Here is a 22896-nt window from a genome sequence, read left to right on the forward strand (position 1 = left end):
AGAAGCCTCCAGATGTGTGACAAATAAAGAATGTACACTCAAATTATTATACAGGTGGTACCTCCCGCCAGAATGTCTGTACCACTTTGAGAAGTCACTGGACCCGACATGCTGGAGGAAATGTGGGATGCGGGGTTCATTTTTTCACATGTTGTTGGATTATCCACTGGCACGCTCCTTCTGAGATTCGGTAATCAAGGCAATTGAGGCCATTACCAAGGTAACCCTACCTATGGAACCGGAAGTAATAATGCTGGGGACTCCAATCCCAGAGATATACCCTAGAACTGGACCTGCTGCAACGCTAATCACCCAACTCCTCCTAGCTGCGGAAATCACATGAAGGACAGTTGCTACCACTCTGGTGGGTTTAGATCTGGGGCATTCTGGTAGCAGAAAAGGTCACTGCAGCTAAGAAGGGCACTTGTCATCGCTTCACCAACGTTTGGTCAGCAATTTTGGATTATGAGCAGGACTGACCAGCACAGACATTTCAACAACAGTTGGTGAAACTCTTTCTAAGGACTGCCTAGTGCTCTTCACCCCCCCATCCCAGGACAGTAGGAAAACATTCCCACCTGGGGATGACGGCTGGAGGAGCTGGGGTGGACGAGGAAGGAGAGAAGGAAGGAAGGGGGGAGAGTGATGCCTGAAGCTACTTTATAGCAATACTGATGCCATGTTCTACCACTGTATGATTGATGGATAATCTGACAGTTTAAATAAAGTTATTAAAAAAAAGAAATGAGAATGAGGTGTGCAATCTGCAGTTTGTATGTCTGATGTGGTAACAAGGCTGCGGCGGTGCCATGTGGGCACGCAGCAGCGAAGTAACATCTGAACATTATCACAGTCATATCCGTCCTGGAATCTGCTGTGTTGAAATGTAACAGTTGTTTGCTGGATCATTGTGGACGTGCTGTTTGAAGGTGTTTGCTGAAGTGCCTCTCCCCCCATGAGTTTTGCCATCTTTGGGCTGCCTCTAGCAAATCTCTGAAGATTGTCCCTGACTGTACCCTAAGCAAATACACTGAGGATCTTACTACGTGCGCCAGGATATTCAAAAACTTGTTTTTATCCTTTAGAAACAGGTGCATTTACCTGACAGGCAACCTTCTGTATGTGGATTTTCAAACCTGCCACTTAAAGTTGCTACAACCTGGATAACTAGAGACTGATCCATGTCCTCCCAGAAGCCTCAAATTATGACAGGGTTCTTGGACACCTAGGTCAAAGCACTGATTTTGCATTGGAAAATTGAATGGCACAGCAGAGCTACTACAGCAAGGGTCAGCAACTTTTGGATCCCCAGATGTTCTGGATTACAGCTCCCTTCAGCCCTATGGAGCCAACTTAGTGATGAGAAATCATGGGAGTTGTAGTCCAGAACATTGAACGAGCCCCGGGTTACAGAACGCTGTACATAAGGCATTGGATCCACTCATTGATTTAAGCACTGTTAGGGAGAATTCTCATTCATGGCTAATTTCCCTCACCTAGTGAGTCCCTCAGAAGCTTTGCTGGATTTTGGGGGTTTATTTTTTTCCACCTGGTAAGAGTGTGAGCCTGTTTCCCACTCTTACATGTCTTTTGCCATGTGTATTTCTACTTTTTTGTGTGATATTTGGCTCTGGAGCCACACCACTCCATGAGCCCCAGTTTTTGTGTGTGTTCCACAGCACCTTCAGTGCATTAACACCAGGTTGTCTTTGAGACTTCACACTGACTCCATTTTTCTGGGGCTGACTACTGTCCCCCAGAAACCTGTAAAGTTGCCATTAACTTTAGGTAGTCACTTTAAACTACAGACCCAGTACACCCCATCTTTCATGGAGTATGTGAAAGGGTTAATTTCTACCCTTTTTTGTCTGTGCCTCTCTGAGCTTTATTTTGCTCTTTTAACATTTAGACTTGGCTGGTGGCAGTGGTATCTACCCTAACTTTTCTACCACGATTATACTATATAAACGTGATACTGTTCCAGGCTATTGTATTAGGCTCGTACATAAACCCGCTTACCCAAATCATTTTAATTTCGGCTCCGGTCGAGTTTAGTCGCCATTTCTTTTTGTTAAAGTCCTTTGTGTGTTTTACTGTGTGCGGCAAACCAGGTTTGCCTTCTTTGTTCACTGTCTTTTGGCGGGCTTCTAATAAGAAGCTCTTCTTTGGCGCCTGGGTGTCTAGGCGGGCTGAATGTGAGGGAGGGGTGTAGTCACCCCCTGCACAGGGTCTCCTTGGAGACCCAAGGCGCACTTTGTATTGATTGGCTGAGGTGGTTGTCCTGGCCGGACAACCCCCCTGCTGAGTGATTGACAGCCAGGCTGTGTGAATGGGGGATTTTCGCATAGAAGGCAGGACTCCTGCGCTGGAAGTCAGAGTCGCCACTGGAATTGCAAGGAACTGAAGAGAAGCGTAGAAGAAGACGGCTGCTGCAACTCCCAAGTCCCAATGAAGTCCTGCTGCAGTCCTGAGCTATCTACCCTTCAACGACAAGAGAAGATCCTCCAGTCCGGAGTCTTCTTCCCTTGAGCCTGGTGGGATCTACCAGCTCACCTTCCACAGCCAGAGGATCCTCTTCGTGGTCAAAATCACTGCACACTGCTGTAGTGGTCCGGATAGCCATCTGAAGAGCCTCTCCTGTTTTAAAGGAGCAAACATTTGTTTCAACGTTGTTTCGACTCTGCTGGTATCATCCCTGGGTAGTGCAGATCGCTCCAGACGTCCTCTTTCTTGTCCCCACGACTGAAGCTCCAGGAACCGTGAGTCTACAGGAACTACCAGGAACAACTGCTGTGGCACCAGTTCTTCTTCATACGAATAAGGTAATGTGTCTGACTTCGAGGAACTAGGGTGAACCCTTTTCTCCTCACTAAAGACTTGTCCTTTTCTTCCTTCCCTCTTATAACTTTTGCCTCCTCTTCTGACAATATCTAAGTACTCCTGGCAATCTCGAATCGTGAACTGTTCTAACCGTGTGATCCTCGGCAACAGAAACCCTGTTCCACTTGACACTGGAGCAGGCCTATTGACTTTTATCTTCTTGTTAGAAAATGCCCTCTGATTCTCTCTGCCTTGACAAAAGTATTGCCTATGATTTTTATCCCCAACTCTCTTGTGTTAATTCATGTGCTAAGTGTGTTTGACTACGGTCACATTTATTTCCGCGGGTACACTTATCTTTAGTAAGACTGAACTTTTATTACTGTCAAAAAGTGATCGCATATGTACTCCCGGTAACGTCTTTGTTTCATAACACCGGTCTGTCAAATCCTAAGCTACTTACCTTGAATTGTTCTGCACAAGGGGAATTGGTTGTGTGTAGTGTATTTGAAGTGTGGTTTTATTTTACTAGAAGTGAAGTGTTTTGTGAACAGATGGTTTCAAAATAAATGTAATTATATTTTTTAGCACAAAATAGACAGTTGTTGTTTTATTAAAAAATATTTATTTCTAGGTCTGAGTACCTAATGATAGCTTTCTTGCCCTGTGTGTGAATAACTCATACCCCCATAGTGTCGCACACCCGTGCCTAGTTAGCGATGGTGTGCCGCCTACAAAGGTATGGGAATCCTTGCCCTCAACTCTCTCACTACTTTCCTCAGTCTAAATATTAGATGCACATTACGTGGGGGTTGGTGTCTTCATTTATTATTACCGCCCTCAGTCTATGTGTTTTATGGTTAAGATAAAATTGGTTTGACCAAGAGGGTCAAATAAACCGCTAAAGTGAAACAGCTAAAACAGAATTGTTCTATCAATCAATAAGATGACTTAGTATTATTTTGATAGGGTTAAAATGATGTGATATAGTTCTTCAAGCCCATTCCTCAAACTGCTCTAGGGTCTCGGATTTGCGGTCATCAACCTAGCAACTCTTAAAAATAGTCAACCAGTTTCAGCGGTCCTTGTAACTAGCCGCTTTCTTCAGGACGGAGAATCTTGCATTCTCATTGACAAACTGATTTCTTCACATGTCTCCACATCTTGGAGGGTTTTGAGAGGTGCTTTGGGTTACCCACGGGCGTTTTTACTTGTGTCCCGATCCCTGTTGGGTTACAAAAAATGAACAGAGGGGGATTGTAAGTGCGGGATGTTCTGGATTAATAATCAATTTTAGGAACAACTATGCAGGTCAAGGGGTATTACCTGTGGTTACACTTTCTGTTCTCTGGTCGTGGCGGATGCCCCTATGTTCTTGGTGACTTCCTGCGTCAACAACCTGAAGAACAGATAACTTGGTATGTCTTATACTGTACCAACTGTTATACAGACTAGTTGTCAGTGCTTAAATGTGCAGGTTCTGTTCATATTCTGCTGTAATACTTGTAAAGTAGAAACGTCTCAGGTTCTGTGGCTGTTGGGTCTGGATGCTGGATACTTAATTTGTCCAGTCTTCTCCTTGAATTGTTATTGGGTACCTCTGTAGAGTAAAGGCCAAAATAGGAACATTTACTGTTGAATCTTAGAGACTACGAGGTCACAACACATGCAATAACAAACACGAGTGAGTGTTTATTCTGATTACAACATTTTGTGCGTGTTGAGTTCCCGTAAATTTAATTAACTACACTGGTGCCTGACTGTTGTACCAAACAGAATGACACTCACTAGTGACTAAAAGCTATGAGCTATACATTTCGTACATGTAACAAGATGGATTATATGAATGGGCACAGCCTAATGAAACTTGGATGTTGCCCAATGATTCTCATTGTAGCTAGCGTTGTGCATTTCAGTGTGCGTATCGCTCGCTGTCCGATGGATATTTATAAGTAAATTGAGCCTAGTGCTGCTCAATTAGAGTCCATTGCAGCGCCCATGTTGCACGAGCGATACAGGATATTGGACAGAGCATGTGTGCTCTGGCCAACGGTTCAAATGACTACACGTGTTGCAGCTTATGGTCTCTTACCTGCTACACGCTAGATGTTGTCTCTCGCGAACGGGCTGCTTGTAGACTGGCTGCGCTAGCGCCCGCCATCTTGATTTTCGTGTATATGAGCCGTAGCCATTTGTGGTCACGTGCGAGTGCGGAACTACAAGTTTCCACAGAGGTGATGGGAAATGTAGTTGCCTCGCTGCCGTCAGCCACAATGGTGTTTGTATATATTTACCGAATCAATACATGATAGCGTGTGGTTAGGGGGCTACAAGTGTAGCTCAGTCGTGGTGAAGATTATAGTTCAAAGGGGCCAACTGTGTGAATGAACCGCACATGAACCAGAAATGTGATAGAAATTGTTACACATGGCTAAAAAAGCCCTGTGTCTTTTAATAGGGCTAACTTTTATTATATACATATAAGATTACTTTGGGCAGTATAGGTACACACATCAGTACCGTTATTCGATATGTTTGCAAAGGCTGTGCTTAGGTACTGTATATAACGCACTATGGAGGTGTGGCACATATATACCCAAGGTAGGCAAAACCTTGTATATATAGGTAGAGCTAATGATGGTAATCTTATTATCGTGAGTGCACCCATATGAGGTGCCGCTAATTTTTCTGCATCCTATGGTGTGTAATAGACTTCTGAATTTAAAATCATTTCGGTGCAAGTGGCTGGTATCTAAAGGGTGCGCCAAGATAAGTGCTCTCTTATGGTTAGGTGTCTCTCAGTCTACTGATAATCTCGATGTAGAATGATAGTGATCATTGCACAGCCAAGGTTTGCCAACAGATATCTTCATTTAAGCCGATCTTATGGCTTTGATGTCTGTAAATCCACATTTGTTCTCTTCGTAATAGCGATGCTGCTATATTGACTCCTCTTTTAGGTAATATCACTTTCTCTAAAATTGTCCATGCTATTTCATTTTCTGAGTGTCCTTTTCTCCTATAATGCTCCACTAGTGGGGCAGTACATCTTTTTGTTCTGATGTTAGATCTGTGTTCACAGTTACGGGTTTTTATAGTTCTTGTAGTCATTCCGATGTACCTCATATTGCATGGACAGAGGATTTGGTACACCACATTGGTTGCATTGCAATTTGTGAACATCCTCTGAAAACAAAACCTCCAGAGACCAATACCCTCTGGAACACACCAAGAATGGTGGGACATGCCCTCTGTGGGAACTGCTCAGTGTGCCAACTCATGAAACGTACAACCACAGTAGACATCGGGTGGAAATACCTGTGGGATCAAAGGACATTCACAAATTTTAAAAGACACAGGGCTTTTTTAGCCATGTGTAACAATTTCTATCACATTTCTGGTTCATATGCGGCTCATTCACACAGTTGGCCCCTTTGAACTATAATCTCCACCACGACTGAGCTACACTTGTAGCCCCCTACCCACACGTGATTATGTATTGATTCGGTAAATATATACGAACACCATTGTGGCTCACGGCAGCGAGGCAACTACATTTCCCATCACCTAACAATTCAAGAAGAAGACTGGACAAATTAAGTATCCAGCATCCAGACCCAACAGCCACAGAACCTGAGACGTTTCTACTTTACAGGTATTACAGCAGAATATGAACAGAACCTGTACATTTAAGCACTGACAACTAGTCTGTATAATAGTTGGTACAGTATAAGACATACCAAGTTATCTGTTCTTCAGGTTGTTGACGCAGGAAGTCACCAAGAACATAGGGGCATCCGCCACGACCAGAGAACAGAAAGTGTAACCACAGGTAATACCCCTTGACCTGCATGGTTGTTCCTAAAACTGATTATTAATCCAGAACATCCCGCACTTACAATCCCCCTCTGTCCATTTTTTGTAACCCAACAGGGATCGGGACACAAGTAAAAACGCCCGTGGGTAACCCGAAGCACCTCTCAAAACCCTCCAAGATGTGGAGACATGTGAAGAAATCATTTTGTCAATGAGAATGCAAGATTATCCGTCCTGAAGAAAGCGGCTAGTTACAAGGACCGCCAAAACCGGTTGACTATTTTTAAGAGTTGCTAGGTTGATGACCGCAACTCCGAGACCCTACAGCAGTTTGAGGAATGGGCTCTAAGAACTATATCACATCATTGTAACCCTATCAAAATAATACAAAGTCATCTTATTGATTGATAGAACAATTCTGTTTTAGCTGTTTCACTTTAGTGGTTTATTTGACCCTCTTGGTCAAACCACTTTATCTTAACCATAAGACACATAGGGCCTCATCACGAGCTTGGCGGTAACCCTTAAATCTGGCGGTCGCGCTATTACCACCGGATTTAAGGGTCCGCCAAATCAGGGCTTCAGCGGATTTCTCCCCAGCTCTAAGCTGGGGAGAAATCCGCTGAAAATTCGCGCTATTACCGCCGGCGGTTTTCCCGCCGGCGGTAAGAGCGCGAAAATTCCCCATTGAGCCCAATGGGGAATGGGGCATTCCCGAATGGGCTCAGTGGGGAATGGGTAATTCAATTACCGGCAAACCTGTGATCCGACGCTAATAGCGCCGGGGGTTTTGGCGGTAGGGCTAATACCGCTGGTGGTAATACCACCGGCGTTACTGCCCAACTCGTGATGAGGCCCATAGACTGGAGGCAGTAATAATAAATGAAGACACCGACCCTCACGTAATGTGCACCTATTATTTAGACTGAGGAAACTAGTGAGAGAGTTGAAGGCAAGGATTCCCATACCTTTGTAGGCGGCACACCATCGCCAACTAGGCACGGGTGTGTGACAATATGGGGGTATGGGTTATTCACACACAGGGCAAGAAAGCTATCATTAGGGACTCAGACCTAGGAATAAATATGTTTTAATAAAACAACTACTGTCTATTTTGTGCTATAACTGTTTGGGCAAAGACAGATAGTGGAAGCCCAGTGACTCCACTGTCATTACTTATATTTTTTAACCAGAAACCCTGAGTCAGTGTTTGCTTGAGTCACAGTAATTGTAGTCCTTTGTGAAATCTCTACTACTGCTCCTTTGCTCTTGAGATAAGTCTGGCTTCTCAGTCACTGCTACCACTCTTTCTGTGTAGTACAGGCTTGACCCAAGGTGAACTTGTATTACCACGTGTAGTCTTAACTCTGTGCAGTGGTCCCTAAGGGCACTGCATAGGATTCTGCCTAACACTGGTGTACACCCGTGGGATTTTTGAGTATAGTGATTACACTTAGAGTGCTGCTATTACCTAGGGTCAACTACCCATAAGGCTAAACACCACTATAGTCTAATAACTGAAATAATCATGTAAAATATGGAAAACTACAGTGAGGAGAATCTCTTAAACTACACTGCTGAGGTTTTGAGAACCATGTGTAGAGAACAGAGGCTCCCTGGTAAAGGAAAGAAATCTGAACTGGTTGCTACATTATTGGGAAAACAAAGTCTGGAGAGTGGGTCAGAAGGGCCTACCCCTCCAGCACATGTGGATAATGATGATTCTGATTCTGAGAGTGTTGGTTTAGAAGAAGTAGATGAATCTTTGTTAGGAGATCCTACCACTCCCTTACCTGCTCAGAAACCACAACCTTTGTCCACAGGGACCCCAACAGGTCCTACACTCACTCCTGAATTCATTGCACTTGAGAAAATGAGACGGGAATTAGAAGTGAAACGTATTGAGGCACAAACTGCCATGAAACATCAAGAGTTAAGACTCAGGGAAGTGGAGATGGCTCATGCTTTGGAGATGAAGAAATTGTCTTTGGAAAATGCTTCTCTCCCAGAATATACTAGGATTTCCAGCCCTAAGAGACCCTGTATGCCAAAGGAAATGATTGGAATGTATGAGACTTAACTTGATGTTTTGGATTGGTTAGCAATGTTTGAGTATAATCATGGGATTCAGGGTATCACAGGGAATCAGTTGATTCCTTGGCTTTTCTCTAGGCTTCACCCTGTTGCAAGTGATGCTGTAATGGAGTTGGGGGAGGAGGATAAGCAGGGTTATGAATGTGTGAAGCTAGCTTTAATAGCTAGATTTGGGAAGACCCCTTCCCAGTACCTTAAGAGGTTTAGGACCCTCAAAAAGCATGATGGTACCCCTTGGGCTACCTGGGTGTGTGAATGTTTGAAAAACTTAGATGGTTGGGTTAAGGGTTACAAAGTGAACACTTATGAACGTTTGAAGAATTGTGTTATGTTGGAGTCTATTTATGATGCCTGCTCTTCTGAGCTTAGGCAGCACTTGGCTGATTCAAAGGAAATAGATCCTAAGAAGTTAGCTAAGGCTGCTGACTTGTGGGTTGCCAACAGGGCTACTCACAAGGATTTTGGGGCAACCCAGAAGAAGGATGAGGGAAAGCAGCCAAAGAAAGATAACAAGGAGAATTCCAATAATTCCAATCCAAACGAGGGCCACAAACACAACCAGGGTAAGCCACAGGGGAAACGGACTCAGGCTAGTGTACCATCTGGTGCCAAACCAGATGGAGGTCAGAACAACCCTCATTCAGTAAAGCATTTGGGAAATGTTTTCTTTGTGGGTCAACTGACCATGTTAAAGGGGATCCCAGATGTAAGGCTAAACCTTCAGGGGTCCACACTGTCTCCTTAGCCTCCTCTCAGGTGGAAGAAGTACCTATAGCCAGTAGGAACTTTCAGTTACTAGCTGATGAGGCCATGAGAGTCTCGGCTAGTATTTCTTTAGTGCCCTTGGGTCTTTGGGAACAACAGAACATAGACGTTTATAACTCAATCCCAGATAATACTAAAGAGTATTATAAAGATAGTGTTCTTGTGAATGGTCAGGAGACACCTGCCATCAGAGACACTGGAGCCAGCATAACTGTGGTTGATGAATGTTTTTTCAAGGTAGAGGATGTTGCTAAGGTACCCAAAACCCTAACCAAGTTAGCTGGAGGCCCTGTACAAATGGTTCCCCAGTTACCAGCTCTCATTCAGTGTAATGACTGTCAGAATACCTGTTAGTGTGCAAAGTGACGTACCTGGGAGAGTGCTGTTGGGTAATGACCTGAAAACACTTGGAGTTGTGTCTATTACCCCAAGACCTCCCAGCAAAAGGAAGCAGGAGCTTACAAGGTCTGCTAGGGAGAGAACCTTGAGAGACTCTCCTGGGGATTTGATAGAAGAGACTATCACCCCAAGTCCACAGGACCTACTGCTATTGCAAGTAAAAATGAGACAAAGGGGAAACCCAAGTCTACCAGCAAGAACCCAGCAAGCACTCCTGTGCCTACAAGGACATCGCCAAGACTGTCAAAATCACACCTGTGACTCCTCCACCAGCTGAAGCTGAGTGTGAGGTTCGACCCTGTTTGGTTCAACTAGATACTGAGGAATCAGATCTAGAAGAAGATCCTACTCTGGTTGGAGATCTTGACCCTGTTGACCATCCTGAGCTGCAGTCTTTACTGGCGGAAGGTGGACCTAAAAGGGCAGACTTCAGCAGAGGACAAAGAGAGTGTCCTACTCTTGAGGGCATTCACCTACAGGCAGCTTCTCAGCTCGATGGGGAAGAGCCTGGGAAGTATGGGTTGCACTTGGAAGATGGCCTCTTCTACAGTGAACCAACTGAGTCAACCCCTGGGGACTACAAAAGACTCGTAGTACCTCTAGAGAACCATCTCCAGTTCCTACAGTTAGCCCACGAGATACCTTTGTCTGGTTACTTAGGTTTTAAGAAAACCAGGCAAAGGCTCTCTCTTTTCTTCTACTGGCCTTAGATGGGTTCAGAAGTAGACAAATTCTGTAGGAGCTGTCAGACTTGCCAAACCTCTGTCAAAAGTAGAGCAAAGAATGTGGCACCCTTGGTGCCTCTCCCAGTGGTGGGAGTTCCTTTTGAGAGGGTTGGGGTTCACATTGTTGGTCCTCTTGACCCTCCCACATATTCAGGTAACAGGTTTATCCTGGTTGTAGTAGACCATGCTACTAGGTATCCTGAAGCAATACCTATGAGAACTGTTATGGCTCACGCTGTGGCTAAGGCCCTATTTGGTATTCTTACCAGGGTAGGTTTTCCTAAGGAAGTGATATCTGACAGGGGATCAAGTTTTATGTCCCACCACATGTAAGCCATGTGGAAAACCTGTAGAGTCACAAGTTCTCTACTGCCTACCATCCACAAACAAATGGACTGGGGGAGAGGTCTAACATAACTATGAAGAGCATGATAGGTGCTTTAGAAGAACCCCTTAAAAGAAAATGGGACCTTCTACTGCTATGCCTACTCTTTGCATATAGAGAAGTCCCTCAGGAGGGAGTAGGTTACAGTCCCTTTGAACGTCTCTATGGCCATCCAGTGAGAGGACCATTGGCTCTGATTAAGGATGGGTTGTAAAGTGCTCCTTCCCCTAAGCCAGTCAGAGAGACTGACTATGTGATAGGTCTCCGGAGGAGAATGTCATACATGATGGCAGAGACAAGTGATAACTTGAGGGCTGGTCAAGCTCTGGTCAAACATTGGAATGAGCAGAAGGCTAACATGGTTGAGTTTACTCAAGACCAGCTCGTTCTTGTGATGGTGCCCACAAGGCAGAGGGCCTTGCAGGACAAATGGATAGGACCCTTCAACGTTGTGGGTAAACTTGGAGAGGTGAACTATCTGGTGGACTTAGGCAATCCTAAGGAGGCTCCCAGAGTCTTTCACACCAACCGTTTAAAGGCTTATGTTTCTAGACCTGACATAGGAGCTTTGCTTCTAGCTTCAGCTCAAGAAGAGGAGGAGAGTGCACCTCTGCCTGACCTCTTCAGAGGCTTACCTTTAGATGAGCAAGTGGAAGGAGTTAATCTCTCTTCCAGTCTCACTTCTGACTAGCAGGGTGAGTGCAAGTTACTGTTAAATCAGTTTGCCTCCCTGTTCTCACTTTCACCAGGCTTGACCCCTTGGGGCCAGCATGATATCCTCACTGGTGACTGTTTGCCTGTGAAAAGCAGGGGTACAGAATGTCAGACAATGTAAGAACCCATATAAGGAATGAGGTCAACAAGATGCTCGATCTCAGGGAAATAGAGCCCTGTAGTAGTCCATGGTCTAGCCCAGTTGTGCTTGTACCAAAGGTAGGATACAAACAGATGAGATTATGTGTGGACTACAGAGCTCTAAATACAGTCACAAAGACTGATGCCCATCCTTTACCTAGGACAGATGAGCTGGTGGATAAACTTGGTGCAGCCAAGTACCTCAGCACATTTGACCTAACGTCAGGCTATTTGCAAATAGCCCTGACAGACCATGCCAAGGAGAAAACTGCATTCTCCACCCCAGCAGGCCTCTACCAATTTAAGGTAATGCCTTTTGGACTAAATAATGCACCTACTACATTTCAGAGGATGGTCAATCAAGTTCTGAATGGGATGGAGGACTTCTGCATGGCATACTGGAATGACATTGAAGTGTTCAGCCCTAAATGGAAAGTACATATTGATCAAATAGGATATGTGTTGCAGGCTCTTGAAAAGGCCCATCCGACCATAAAGGCAAGCAAATGTCAAATTGACCAGAGTAAAGTGGTCTACCTTGGACATGAGGTAGGAGGGGGTGAGATAAGGCCATTGCCTAGCAAAGTACAAGCTGTACAGAACTGGGCCACTGTTACGCTCACCTGGTTCCCACAGGGGTGTCGATCGGACCCGGACAGCTGCGGTCTCCACCAACGTGATGCGTAGTGAAGAGATGACAGTCTGGACTGGCCCACCTAATCTTGTCTGCTGGACTCGTAGAAGTATTCTCCTGCAAGTGGAGAAAGGGATTTAGCACCCATGGACTTTAGTGATGGCCCCCCAACTGTTCTCGTTCTCCCCACTAATCACCTCCGATATCCCCTCTTGGTAACCTCACCTTATGTTTTTAAATGATGAGCTCTCCATCCTGCATGGCATGCAGGGGCGCGTAGATACCAGTTACTTCACTGGTTTGAAGGTACTGGAGGAGTTCCGGAGGAATATTGACTCCAGTGTCTATAAAGTTCAAAGAGTTGAATATGTCCGATGTTCACTCTTGTTCCATTCCCTCGTTAGGTTGCAGCTGGGTCCAAAAGAATATTGCCCGGAGGCAGCTGATGGTGTTCAGGTAAGAGTCTGTATTACCAAACACTGTCCGGTAAAAGTTGCATGAGTTTAACTTGCTGTTTTCTCTCCCTTTATAGGTGCGGCATAGAAAGATGCAGCAAATTAAAGGATAATACCTCCGGTGGTAAGCAGGTAAGCCTATGGTGGCAAAGAGATTGTCTTTGTCGGTTTTCTCGGCTCACCTTGTTATTCCTTTTGTTTTCCCCACAGGTGTTGGGTTTCGATGAAGAAAGTGATGGAGGCAGCGCTGAGTTGAAAGATGCGGTGGACTGGTGAGTATAACGGGGCGCTGCTGCTGGCGAAGCGATGCGTGCTGAAATAATGTCCTTTCCAGGCTCGGAGATGTGCTGGGTCCGGAATCAGGTAATCAAATAATGTCCGTGATCTAACCTCTTCTCCTTTCTTTTCCTTTTGTCTAGGAGCTCCGGATTCAAGGTGGGCGTGGCAGAAGACTGGATGCTGACTTGCAGACACAGTGAGCGTTACGCTGCTGGATGCAGATAACACGAAGCATGAGCTGCTGTTCGGGCATGGTTTCAATAGCCTGCAAAGTAGTCCCAGGTAAGAAGTTCCCCAGAACCACAACCGAGTAAAAAATAGTCCCTGTAATAAAATAGTCCCATCCAGGCCTCACGTTGGCTTGGACTCATTTGCAGCATGGTCTGCATAAGGTAAATAAAGTCTATGAGCCTGGCGCCTATGGCGCCAGGACTGATTTCTATGATGAGCCTGGCGCCTAAGGCGCCTAAGGCGCCAGGACTGAATCCAAACAGCCCCCAGCAGGGGCTGTTGGGGTTTTAATGAGTATCTGGATGCCTGCTCCCGGGGCTGATGGACTCGATCCGGATGCCCGGGGGTAGGCATCATGACAGCACTTCCCCACAAGGCCCCTCCTAAAGTTGTTCTTCCCCTTGGCCCTGGCTTGTCTGTGAAGTCCCGATGGAATTTTTTCACCAATCGAGGAGCATGAACGTGGTCACTAGGTTCCCATGACCTTTCTTGTGGTCCGTAACCCTTGCAGTCAATTCAATAAAAAAGTCTTGATTTAACCATTTTAGTGTCCAGGATGTTTTTTACCTCAAATTCAGGTTCTCCATCTATTAGGATGGGGTCAGGTGGTTTGATTAATCTTGTCCCGGGTTGAACTGGTTTTAGAAGTGAAACATGAAAGACAGGATGAATCCACATATTAGAGGGTAATTCTAATTTGACGGCCACCGGGTTGATAATGGCCTTAATGGTGTAAGGTCCCAAATATCTAGGATTAAAAGTCTGAGTTCCTTTCAGAGGTATATGTCTTGTAGCCAGCCAAACTTGGTCTCCGATTCGATATGGTGGGGTCTCACTTCTATGTTGATCAGCATTTTTCTTGTATTTCTCTTTTGCTTGTTTCAAATGTTTTGTTGCCTCTTTAAAAGCTTGTGTAATAGTAGAATGCAGATGAGTTACTGCCGGCATTTCTAAATGCTGGGGCGAATCGAGTTCTGAGGTTCGAGGATGATCTCCATATATGGTATAAAAGGGGCTTTGTCCGGTTCCTGAATGTACAGAATTATTGTATGCGTATTCAGAAATCCATAAAATGTCCTTCCAATTACTTTCGGTTTGGTGGAGCATGCAACGTAGGTATTGTTCAAGAGTCTGGTTGGTTCTCTCCGTCTGACCATCGGTTTGGGGATGATGACTGGTTGATAACCTTACGTTGATTTGTGCCAATTGATAACACTTCCGCCAAAATTGCGAAATGAACTGACTACCTCGGTCAGAGATCAATACGGAAGGAAATCCATGTATTCGAACAATATTTTCGAGAAATTCCTTGGCCAAGATTGAAGCAGAAGGTAATCCTTTTAAAGGAATAAAGTGGGCCATCTTGTAAAAAAGATCCACAATAACTAGAATGGTGTTGAATCCATTACATGGCGGTAGATCTGTAATAAAGTCTAAAGACAAAGTGTGCCATGGTGTGGATGGAATATCTAAAGGTTGTAAAAGACCAGCTGGTTTCTTCTTTTGACTTTTGTTCTGGGCGCAGATGCCACAAGACAGTCCAAATGACTTTACATCTTTTCGCCAGGTGGGCCACCAGAATTGTCTTTTAATTTTAGCTTCAGTTTTTGCAATACCTGGGTACCCTTCCATCAGAGCTTCATGGTAATTGGAGATGACTTGTTCTTGTAGTTCCTTGTGTGGTAGAAATAGACGCCCTTGATAGTAAGGTAGGTCATTGACAACTGAATAATCTGGGCCCTTTTTAACCCAGTCCTGCAGGGCTGCTGAATCGAAAAGTTGTTGGATCTTTAAATTAATATCTTCTAAGATCTGTAGAGTAGTTATCCCAAGAATTCTTTGTTCAGGAATTATAGGCACCAGTTCCGGGTTCGAATATGCTTCTCCCATCCCAATTCGGGATAAAGCGTCTGCCTTACCATTCTTACAACATGGTCGATAAGTGATCACGAAATCGAATTCGGCAAGGAATAAAGCCCATCGAAGTTGACGCGATGATTGGGCCTCAGCTGTTTTTAAATACTGCAAGTTCCTGTGATCGGTGATTACAGTAATGGTATGCCTGGCACCGAGAAGATAATGCAGCCAAGCCTTGAAGGCGGATTTGATGGGTAACAACTCTTTATCAGTAACCGCATAGTTTAATTCAGGGGCCGAGAATTTTCTGGACCAAAATGCTTCTGGATGAAGTTGACCGGTTTCCGGATCCTTCTGGGACAGGACAGCCCCCATGGCTAAACTGGATGCATCGGTTTCAACTATGTATGGGAGCTCGGGCGTGGATGCTTTAAGACAGGTGCCGACGTGAATTTCAATTTCAGTTCTTGGAAGGCTTTTTCAGCCTCTTCGGTCCAGAAGAAGCGTTTGTTTTTTCGCAAAAGTGCTGTGATGGGGTGTACAACATATGAGTAGTCAGGAATAAATCTGCGGTAGAAATTAGCAAATCCAAGCATGCTTTGCACCCCTTTAACTGAACTCAGTGATGGCCACTTGAGAATTGCGTCCACCTTTCGAGAGTCCATTCGGACTCCTTTTGGAGTCAGGATAAATTCAAGGAATTCAACTTCTGTAGCATGAAAAACACATTTTTCCAATTTTGCATATAACTTGTGCTGGCGTAGTTTCTCAAGGACTGCACGAACGTGCTTAACATGGTCTGATTCTGAGGAGGAATACACTAGAATATTGTCTATGTATACGACAACACAGACGTCAATGAGTTCACAAAGGACATCGTTCATAAAATACTGGAAGGCTGCTGGTGCATTGCACAACCCGAAGGGCATCACCTGATATTCGAATAATCCGTACTTGGTGCGAAAAGCGGTCTTGCATTCGTCGCCCTTCTTTCCATGTACCAGATGATATGCCCCTCTGAGATCTTATTTATTGTAGATGCAAGTATCCTTTACTTCGTCTAGTAGTTCGGGAATCAGAGGCAATGGAAATCGGTTCTTCACCGTGATCTGGTTTAATGCGCGGTAGTCTATGCACGTTCTGAGGTCACCTTCCTTTTTGTGCACGAAGAATAAAGCTGAAGATGCGGGGACTTAGATGGACGAATGAAGCCATTAGCAAGGTATTGGTCCAAGTATTGTCGTAGGTGACGGTTTTTGGGTTCCGTAAGGGCGTAGATCCTACTGCATGTAGGTTGTGCACCGGGTATGAGGTCGATTTGACAATCGTATGATCTATGAGGTGGTAAGGTGTTTGCCTGTTCTTTTTGGAAAACATCCTGGAATTCTTGATATTCCTGAGGTAACTGCATGACTGGATTAGTGACTGTGGCCATGCTTTTGTTCAAGGTTTTTTCGGGGTAACAGGTGTGTGCACACTCCGGAAAGGTTACTCTCTTCTCTCGCCAATCAATACAAGGATTATGTGTTTCCAACCAAGGTATCCCCAGTATTATTTGGAACTGCAGGGCTTTGATTAAGTCAAACACAATAGTCTCTCGATGCCCATCTTGACCCAACAGTGTCATCTCTGTGGTGGAATGAGTTACAGGCCCAGAGGCAATTTCAGTTCCATCAACTGTGGTGATAACATCCGAAGTGGTCTTATTGCAGAGAGGTAGATTCATCCTAGAAGCCAATTCGTGGTCCACATAGTTTCCTACAGCCCCGCTATCAATGTATGCCCTAACTGCGTGCATACGTTATGGCTTCCTTGGATCAATAAGGACCATTGGTATGATTAGGTGCGAGGTCTGAGTGTCCATCTTTAAGCTCGGCAAGCGGACCTCTACGCTTGTCGGGCGTGTTCGTTTCCCGAATCAGGCTCTGTTTGATTTCTATCAGCAACTCCGACTACTTTCTTGGATGGTTTTATAGGGCAATCTCGTAGAAAATGTCCTGAGGCCCCACAGTACAGACACAACTGCATCTGTCGTCTCCTTTCTTTTTCTTTTTGAGTTAAGGGTCCCCTAACCACCCCGATCTGCATTGGTTCTGATGCATCTGTTCCTTTGGGAGTAACATTGGGTTTAACCAATACCCGATTCTCGAACTTAGCTCAATCAGCTTTTCTATTCTGATCTCGGTGGTCTAGCTCGACCACTAAGTCTATATATTCTGCGCAATCCTGAGGTGGGTTCACAACTTGGGCCAAAACATCTTTGAGTTCACCCCGAAGTCCACGATGAAATAATGTAATTCGCTTTACCACTGGCCAGCCGGTTTCCACCACCAACCTATTGAAGGTTGCTATTTAAGTTAGCAGGTCCTGGTTTCCTTGTCGTAGGGATAGAAGTTCGTTATCCAGGGCCCGTCCCTGTGAATGTCTGGCGAATAGTCTTTCCATGCTCAATTGAAAACCCTCAAAATCCCGAAGAAGAGAGTCATCCTGGTTGACTAATGGAATTGAACAATCCGCTTTGCTGCCACTAAGGTATGACAGTACAAAGGTTACTTTGGCTTGGTCGTTTGGAAAAGCTCCTGGTCTGCATAAAAAGTGCAAGCGGCATTGGTTCATGAACACAGCAAACCTTTTCGGGTCCCCAGCAAAGCGTTCGGGTGGAGCTAAAGGAATGCTCCCTGGTAGAACCACTTGCACAGGGCTGCTCGATGAAACGGGGTCGAATTCCCCCCAAGTCCAGGTAGTGGTGTTTGCCCGGCTTGGTTTTGCAGCAGTTGTCTGGCAAGATCATCAGTGCGCTTCTTTGACACAATCAGTTCTCTCCTGAGGGCATTAGTTTCTTGGCGCGCGGAGTGCACTTCTGCCCTAAGTTCTCCTAACAATTGGGCTAGTTGGTCGGTTTCTGAGGTCTCCATTACGCCCGGGTGGGGATTTGTATATAGGCTTTGTGTTCTGTTACGCTCACCTAGTTTCCACAGGGGCGTCAATCGGACCCGGACAGCTGCGGTCTCCACCAACATGATGCGTAGTGAAGCGATGACAGTCTGGACTGGCCCACCTAATCTTGTCTGCTGGACTCGTAGAAGTATTCTCCTGTAAGTGGAGAAAGGGATTTAGCCACCCGTGGACTTTAGTGATGGCCCCCCCAACTGTCCTCGTTCTCCCCACTAATCACCTCCGATATCCCCTCTTGGTAACCTCACCTTATGTTTTTAAATGATGAGCTCTCCATCCTGCATGGCATGCAGGGGCGCGTAGATACCAGTTACTTCACTGGTTTGAAGGTACTGGAGGAGTTCCGGAGGAATATTGACTCCAGTGTCTATAAAGTTCAAAGAGTTCAATATGTCCGATGTTCACTCTTGTTCCATTCCCTCGTTAGGTTGCAGCTGGGTCCAAAAGAATATTGCCTGGAGGCAGCTGATGGTGTTCAGGTAAGAGTCTGTATTACCAAACACTGTCTGGTAAAAGTTGCATGAGTTTAACTTGCTGTTTCCTCTCCCTTTATAGGTGCGGCATAGAAAGATGCGGCGAATTAAAGGATAATACCTCCGGTGGTAAGCAGGTAAGCCTATGGTGCCAAAGAGATTGTCTTTGTCAGTTTTCTCGGCTCACCTTGTTATTCCTTTTGTTTTCCACCCCCAGGTGCTGGGTTTCGACGAAGAAAATGATGGAGGCAGCGTCGAGTTGAAAGATGCGGTGGACTGGTGAGTATAGTAGTCCCAGGTAAGAAGTTCCCCAGAACCACACCCGAGTAAAAAATAGTCCCTGTAATAAAATAGTCCCATCCAGGCCTCACGTTGGCTTGGACTCATTTGCAGCATGGTCTGCATAAGGTAAGTAAAGTCTATGAGCCTGGCGCCCATGGCGCCAGGACTGATTTCTATGATGAGCCTGGCGCCTAAGGCGCCAGGACTGAATCCAAACAGCCCCCAGCAGGGGCTGTTGGGGTTTTAATGAGTATCTGGATGCCTGCACCCGGGGCTGATGGACTCGATCCGGATGCCCGGGGGGTAGGCATCATGACAGCCACACCTACTACTCAAACCCAAGTGAGAGCCTTCTTAGGTCTCACTGCGTATTACAGGACCTTCATAGAGAACTATGAGACCATAGCTTCTCCCTTGAATGTGATCTCCTCTCCAAAATTCCCTAAAAAGGTTAGATGGAATGAGGAGTGCACTCAAGCCTTTAAAGGTCTGAAGAAAGCCCTTTGTCAAGCTCTAGTCCTAAGAGCTCTTGACTACCACCAACCCTTCATTGTACAAACTGATGCTTCTAATGCAGGTGTAGGTGCAGTCCTTAGTCAAATGGATGAGAAAGGTAGGGAACATCCCATTTGTTTCATCAGCAGGAAGTTAAAGGATCCTGAGACAAGGTGGGCAACCATAGAACGCAAATGCTTTGCTATTGTGTGGGCACTGAAGAAGTTTAGACCATACTTGTATGGATCTACTTTTGTTATTCAGACTGACCACCAACCCTTGAGATGGCTGATGCAAATGAAAGGGGAAAACCCTAAACTACTAAGATGGTCAATCTTCCTGCAAGGGTGTGATTTTACCATTGAGCACAGAGCAGGAAGTCACCACCAAAATGCTGATGGTCTCTCTAGGATGTTTATAACCGACTGGAGCTATGAGATCCATGCAGGAGTGGATTAAATCCTCCTTTCCCTTAGTCTGGGGGGGAGGGGGCAGTGTTAGGGAGAATTCTCATTTATGGCTAATTTCCCTTACCTAGTGAGTCCCTCAGCAGCTTTGCTGCATTTCGAGGATTTGTTTTTTCAACCTGGTAAGAGTGTGAGCCTGTTTCCCACTCTTACATGTGTTTTGCCTTGTGTATTTCTACTTTTTGTGTGATCATGGGCTCTGGAGCCACACCACTCCATGATCCCCAGTTTTTCTGTGTGTTACATAGCACCTTCAGTTCAGTAACACTGGGTTGTCTTTGAGACCACTGACTCCATTTTTCTGGGGCTGACTACTGTCCCCCAGAACCCTGTAACGTTGCCATTAACTTTAGGTAGTCACTTTAAACTACAGACCCAGTACACCCCATCTTTCATGGAGTATTGTAAAGGGTTAAGTCCTACCCCTTTTTTGTCTGTGCCTCTCTGAGCTTTATTTTGATCTTTTAACATTTATACTTGGCTGGTGGCAGTGGTATCTACCCTAACTTTTCTACCGTGATTATACTAAATAAACGTGGTACTGTTCCAGGCTATTGTATTAGCCTCGAACATAAACCCACTTGCCCAAATACTTTTTATTTCAGGCTCCGGTCGGGTTTAGTCACCATTTATTTTTGTAAAAGTCCTTCTTGTGTTTTACTTTGCGCGTCAAATCAGGTTTGCCTTCTTTGTTCACCGTCTTTTGGCGGGCTTCTACGAAGAAGCTCTCCTTTGGCATCTGGGTGTCTAGGTGGGCTGAATGTGAGGGAGGGGTGTAGTCACCCCCTACTCAGGGTCTTGGAGACCCAAGTTGCACTTTGTATTTATTGGCTGAAGTGGTTGTCCGGGCCGGACAACGCCCCTGCTGAGTGATTGACAGCCAGGATGTGTGAATGGGGGATTTTCGCATAAAAGCCAGGACTCTTAGGCTGGAAGTCAGAGTCGCCACTGGAACTGCAAGGAACCGAAGGGAAGCAGAGAAGAAGACGGCTGCTGCAACTCCCGAGTCCCGGTGAAGCCCTGCTGCAGTCCTGAGCTATCTACCCTTCAACGACAAGAGAAGATCCAGTCCCGAGTCTTCTTCCCTTGAGCCTGGTGGGATCAACCAGCTCACCTTGTGTTGTGCCCTATGGTCGCATATAGACCACTCTATTGTGTTGTGCCCTATGGTCGCATATAGACCACTCTATTGTGTTGTGCCCTATGGTCACATTTAGACCACACTATTGTGTTGTGCCTTATGGTCGCACCGATGTCCTTCATCCGCCAATCCTCTGCACGGCGCATCGCCCCTAGCACACACATTATGCTACTTTGCCTTACCGTGATCATGTTCCCCTTCTGTGTCATGCAAAGTAATATACTTTGCAACGGTAACAGCTACATAACCCATAAAAATGGACTAGCTAGACCCGCCTGCCCAAGGCATTACCCTATCGTCTGCCCCACACCATTCCTGCCCACTACTCCAGCCTTCCTCCCGGTCTCACAATTTGCTTATCCTACCCATGACCACGCACAGCATTACGATGTCCTAGACAATAAGAGTGCAGATAGATCCATGCAGAACCCTACCGACATTAGAGCACCCTGCCCCACCCATCATCACAGCCCCTCCACGATGACCGACCTTACTGTCTCTCAAGCAACCATCCTTATCCCTACCGATCGCAACAATAGACTTGGTGCCAGAATCCACCATAAAACTAGCAAACGCCCAGCTAAACTACCCAACAAAACTAACAAGTACACTATAACCCCCATCAACTCTACCCTCCATACACTAAAAGGAGCTCTTCTAAATGTTAGATCACTAGTCGCCCATTCCATAGAAGTCGCCGACATCATTCTGACTAACAACCTAGACTTCCTTGCTATGACGGAAACTTGGTTACATGTGGCTGCGGGACCATCCCTTACCCTAGCCATCCCTGACAACTACACTATCCTCAGAGTAGACAGACCTAACGCTCGAGGAGGTGGTGTAGCCCTCATCTTTAAGTCCTCACTTGATATCAGACTAGGCTCCTCTCCTCTACTCAAATCATGTGAACACCTTACAGTTAAACTACAAACCTCCCCGAAGAGTACTATCACTATGCACCTAATCTACAGACCCCCGGGTCCACCTGGCTCATTTGAGGAAGATATCACCTCCCTAGTAGCCGAAAGCTCCAAACCTTCAGCACAAATGATTATACTGGGAGACTTCAATCTCGGGTTTAATGACCCTCTTGACACCCCTGCCATTGCCCTGGCCACGGCATTAGAGGAGCATGGCCTCCTTCAACTCTGCTCCAAACCCACCCACTCGAAAGGCAGAATCCTTGACTGGGTAACTGCCCTCAATTGCAACATCACCCTAAAGGACCCTGTACAGCTCATCTGGACGGATCACCACTTCCTCCCCCTTGACATTAATATCAACAACCTAGTGCACAAATGGCCAATTATTGCTCCGGTCTGCCTAACTACGAAAAAGAGCAACATCACAGCTGAAGCCTTAATGCCTCTGGTGACCCCCATTCTGAACGCCCTACCAACTACAACCGACTTAAACTCGCTGGTCAACGCCTATAATGACTCCATGGCTAAAGCTATCGACACCATTGCCCCATTAAAAATGCGCAAAGGGAAACCTAAAGCGCACCTGAATACGTGGTACACCCCAGAGCTCAAACTTCTCCGACTACAAAAAAGCAAACTTGAATCACTATGGAAATCGGTGCCTTCAGTAGACAATAGAACCAAACTTACCAATATCTCCACCCTCTACAAAAATGAGATCACACGTGCTAAGAAAGAATCTCTTAATTCCAGGATCTCACAGGCAGGCTCCAGCACAAAAGAGCTCTTTAACATCTTAAAGGAATTAGAAAACCCCACTCCTCCCGAAGATACCTGCACAA

Source organism: Ambystoma mexicanum, chromosome 10 (genome assembly GCF_040938575.1).
Source record: "Ambystoma mexicanum isolate Mex_15411 chromosome 10, UKY_AmexF1_1, whole genome shotgun sequence".
NCBI lineage: Eukaryota > Metazoa > Chordata > Amphibia > Caudata > Ambystomatidae > Ambystoma > Ambystoma mexicanum.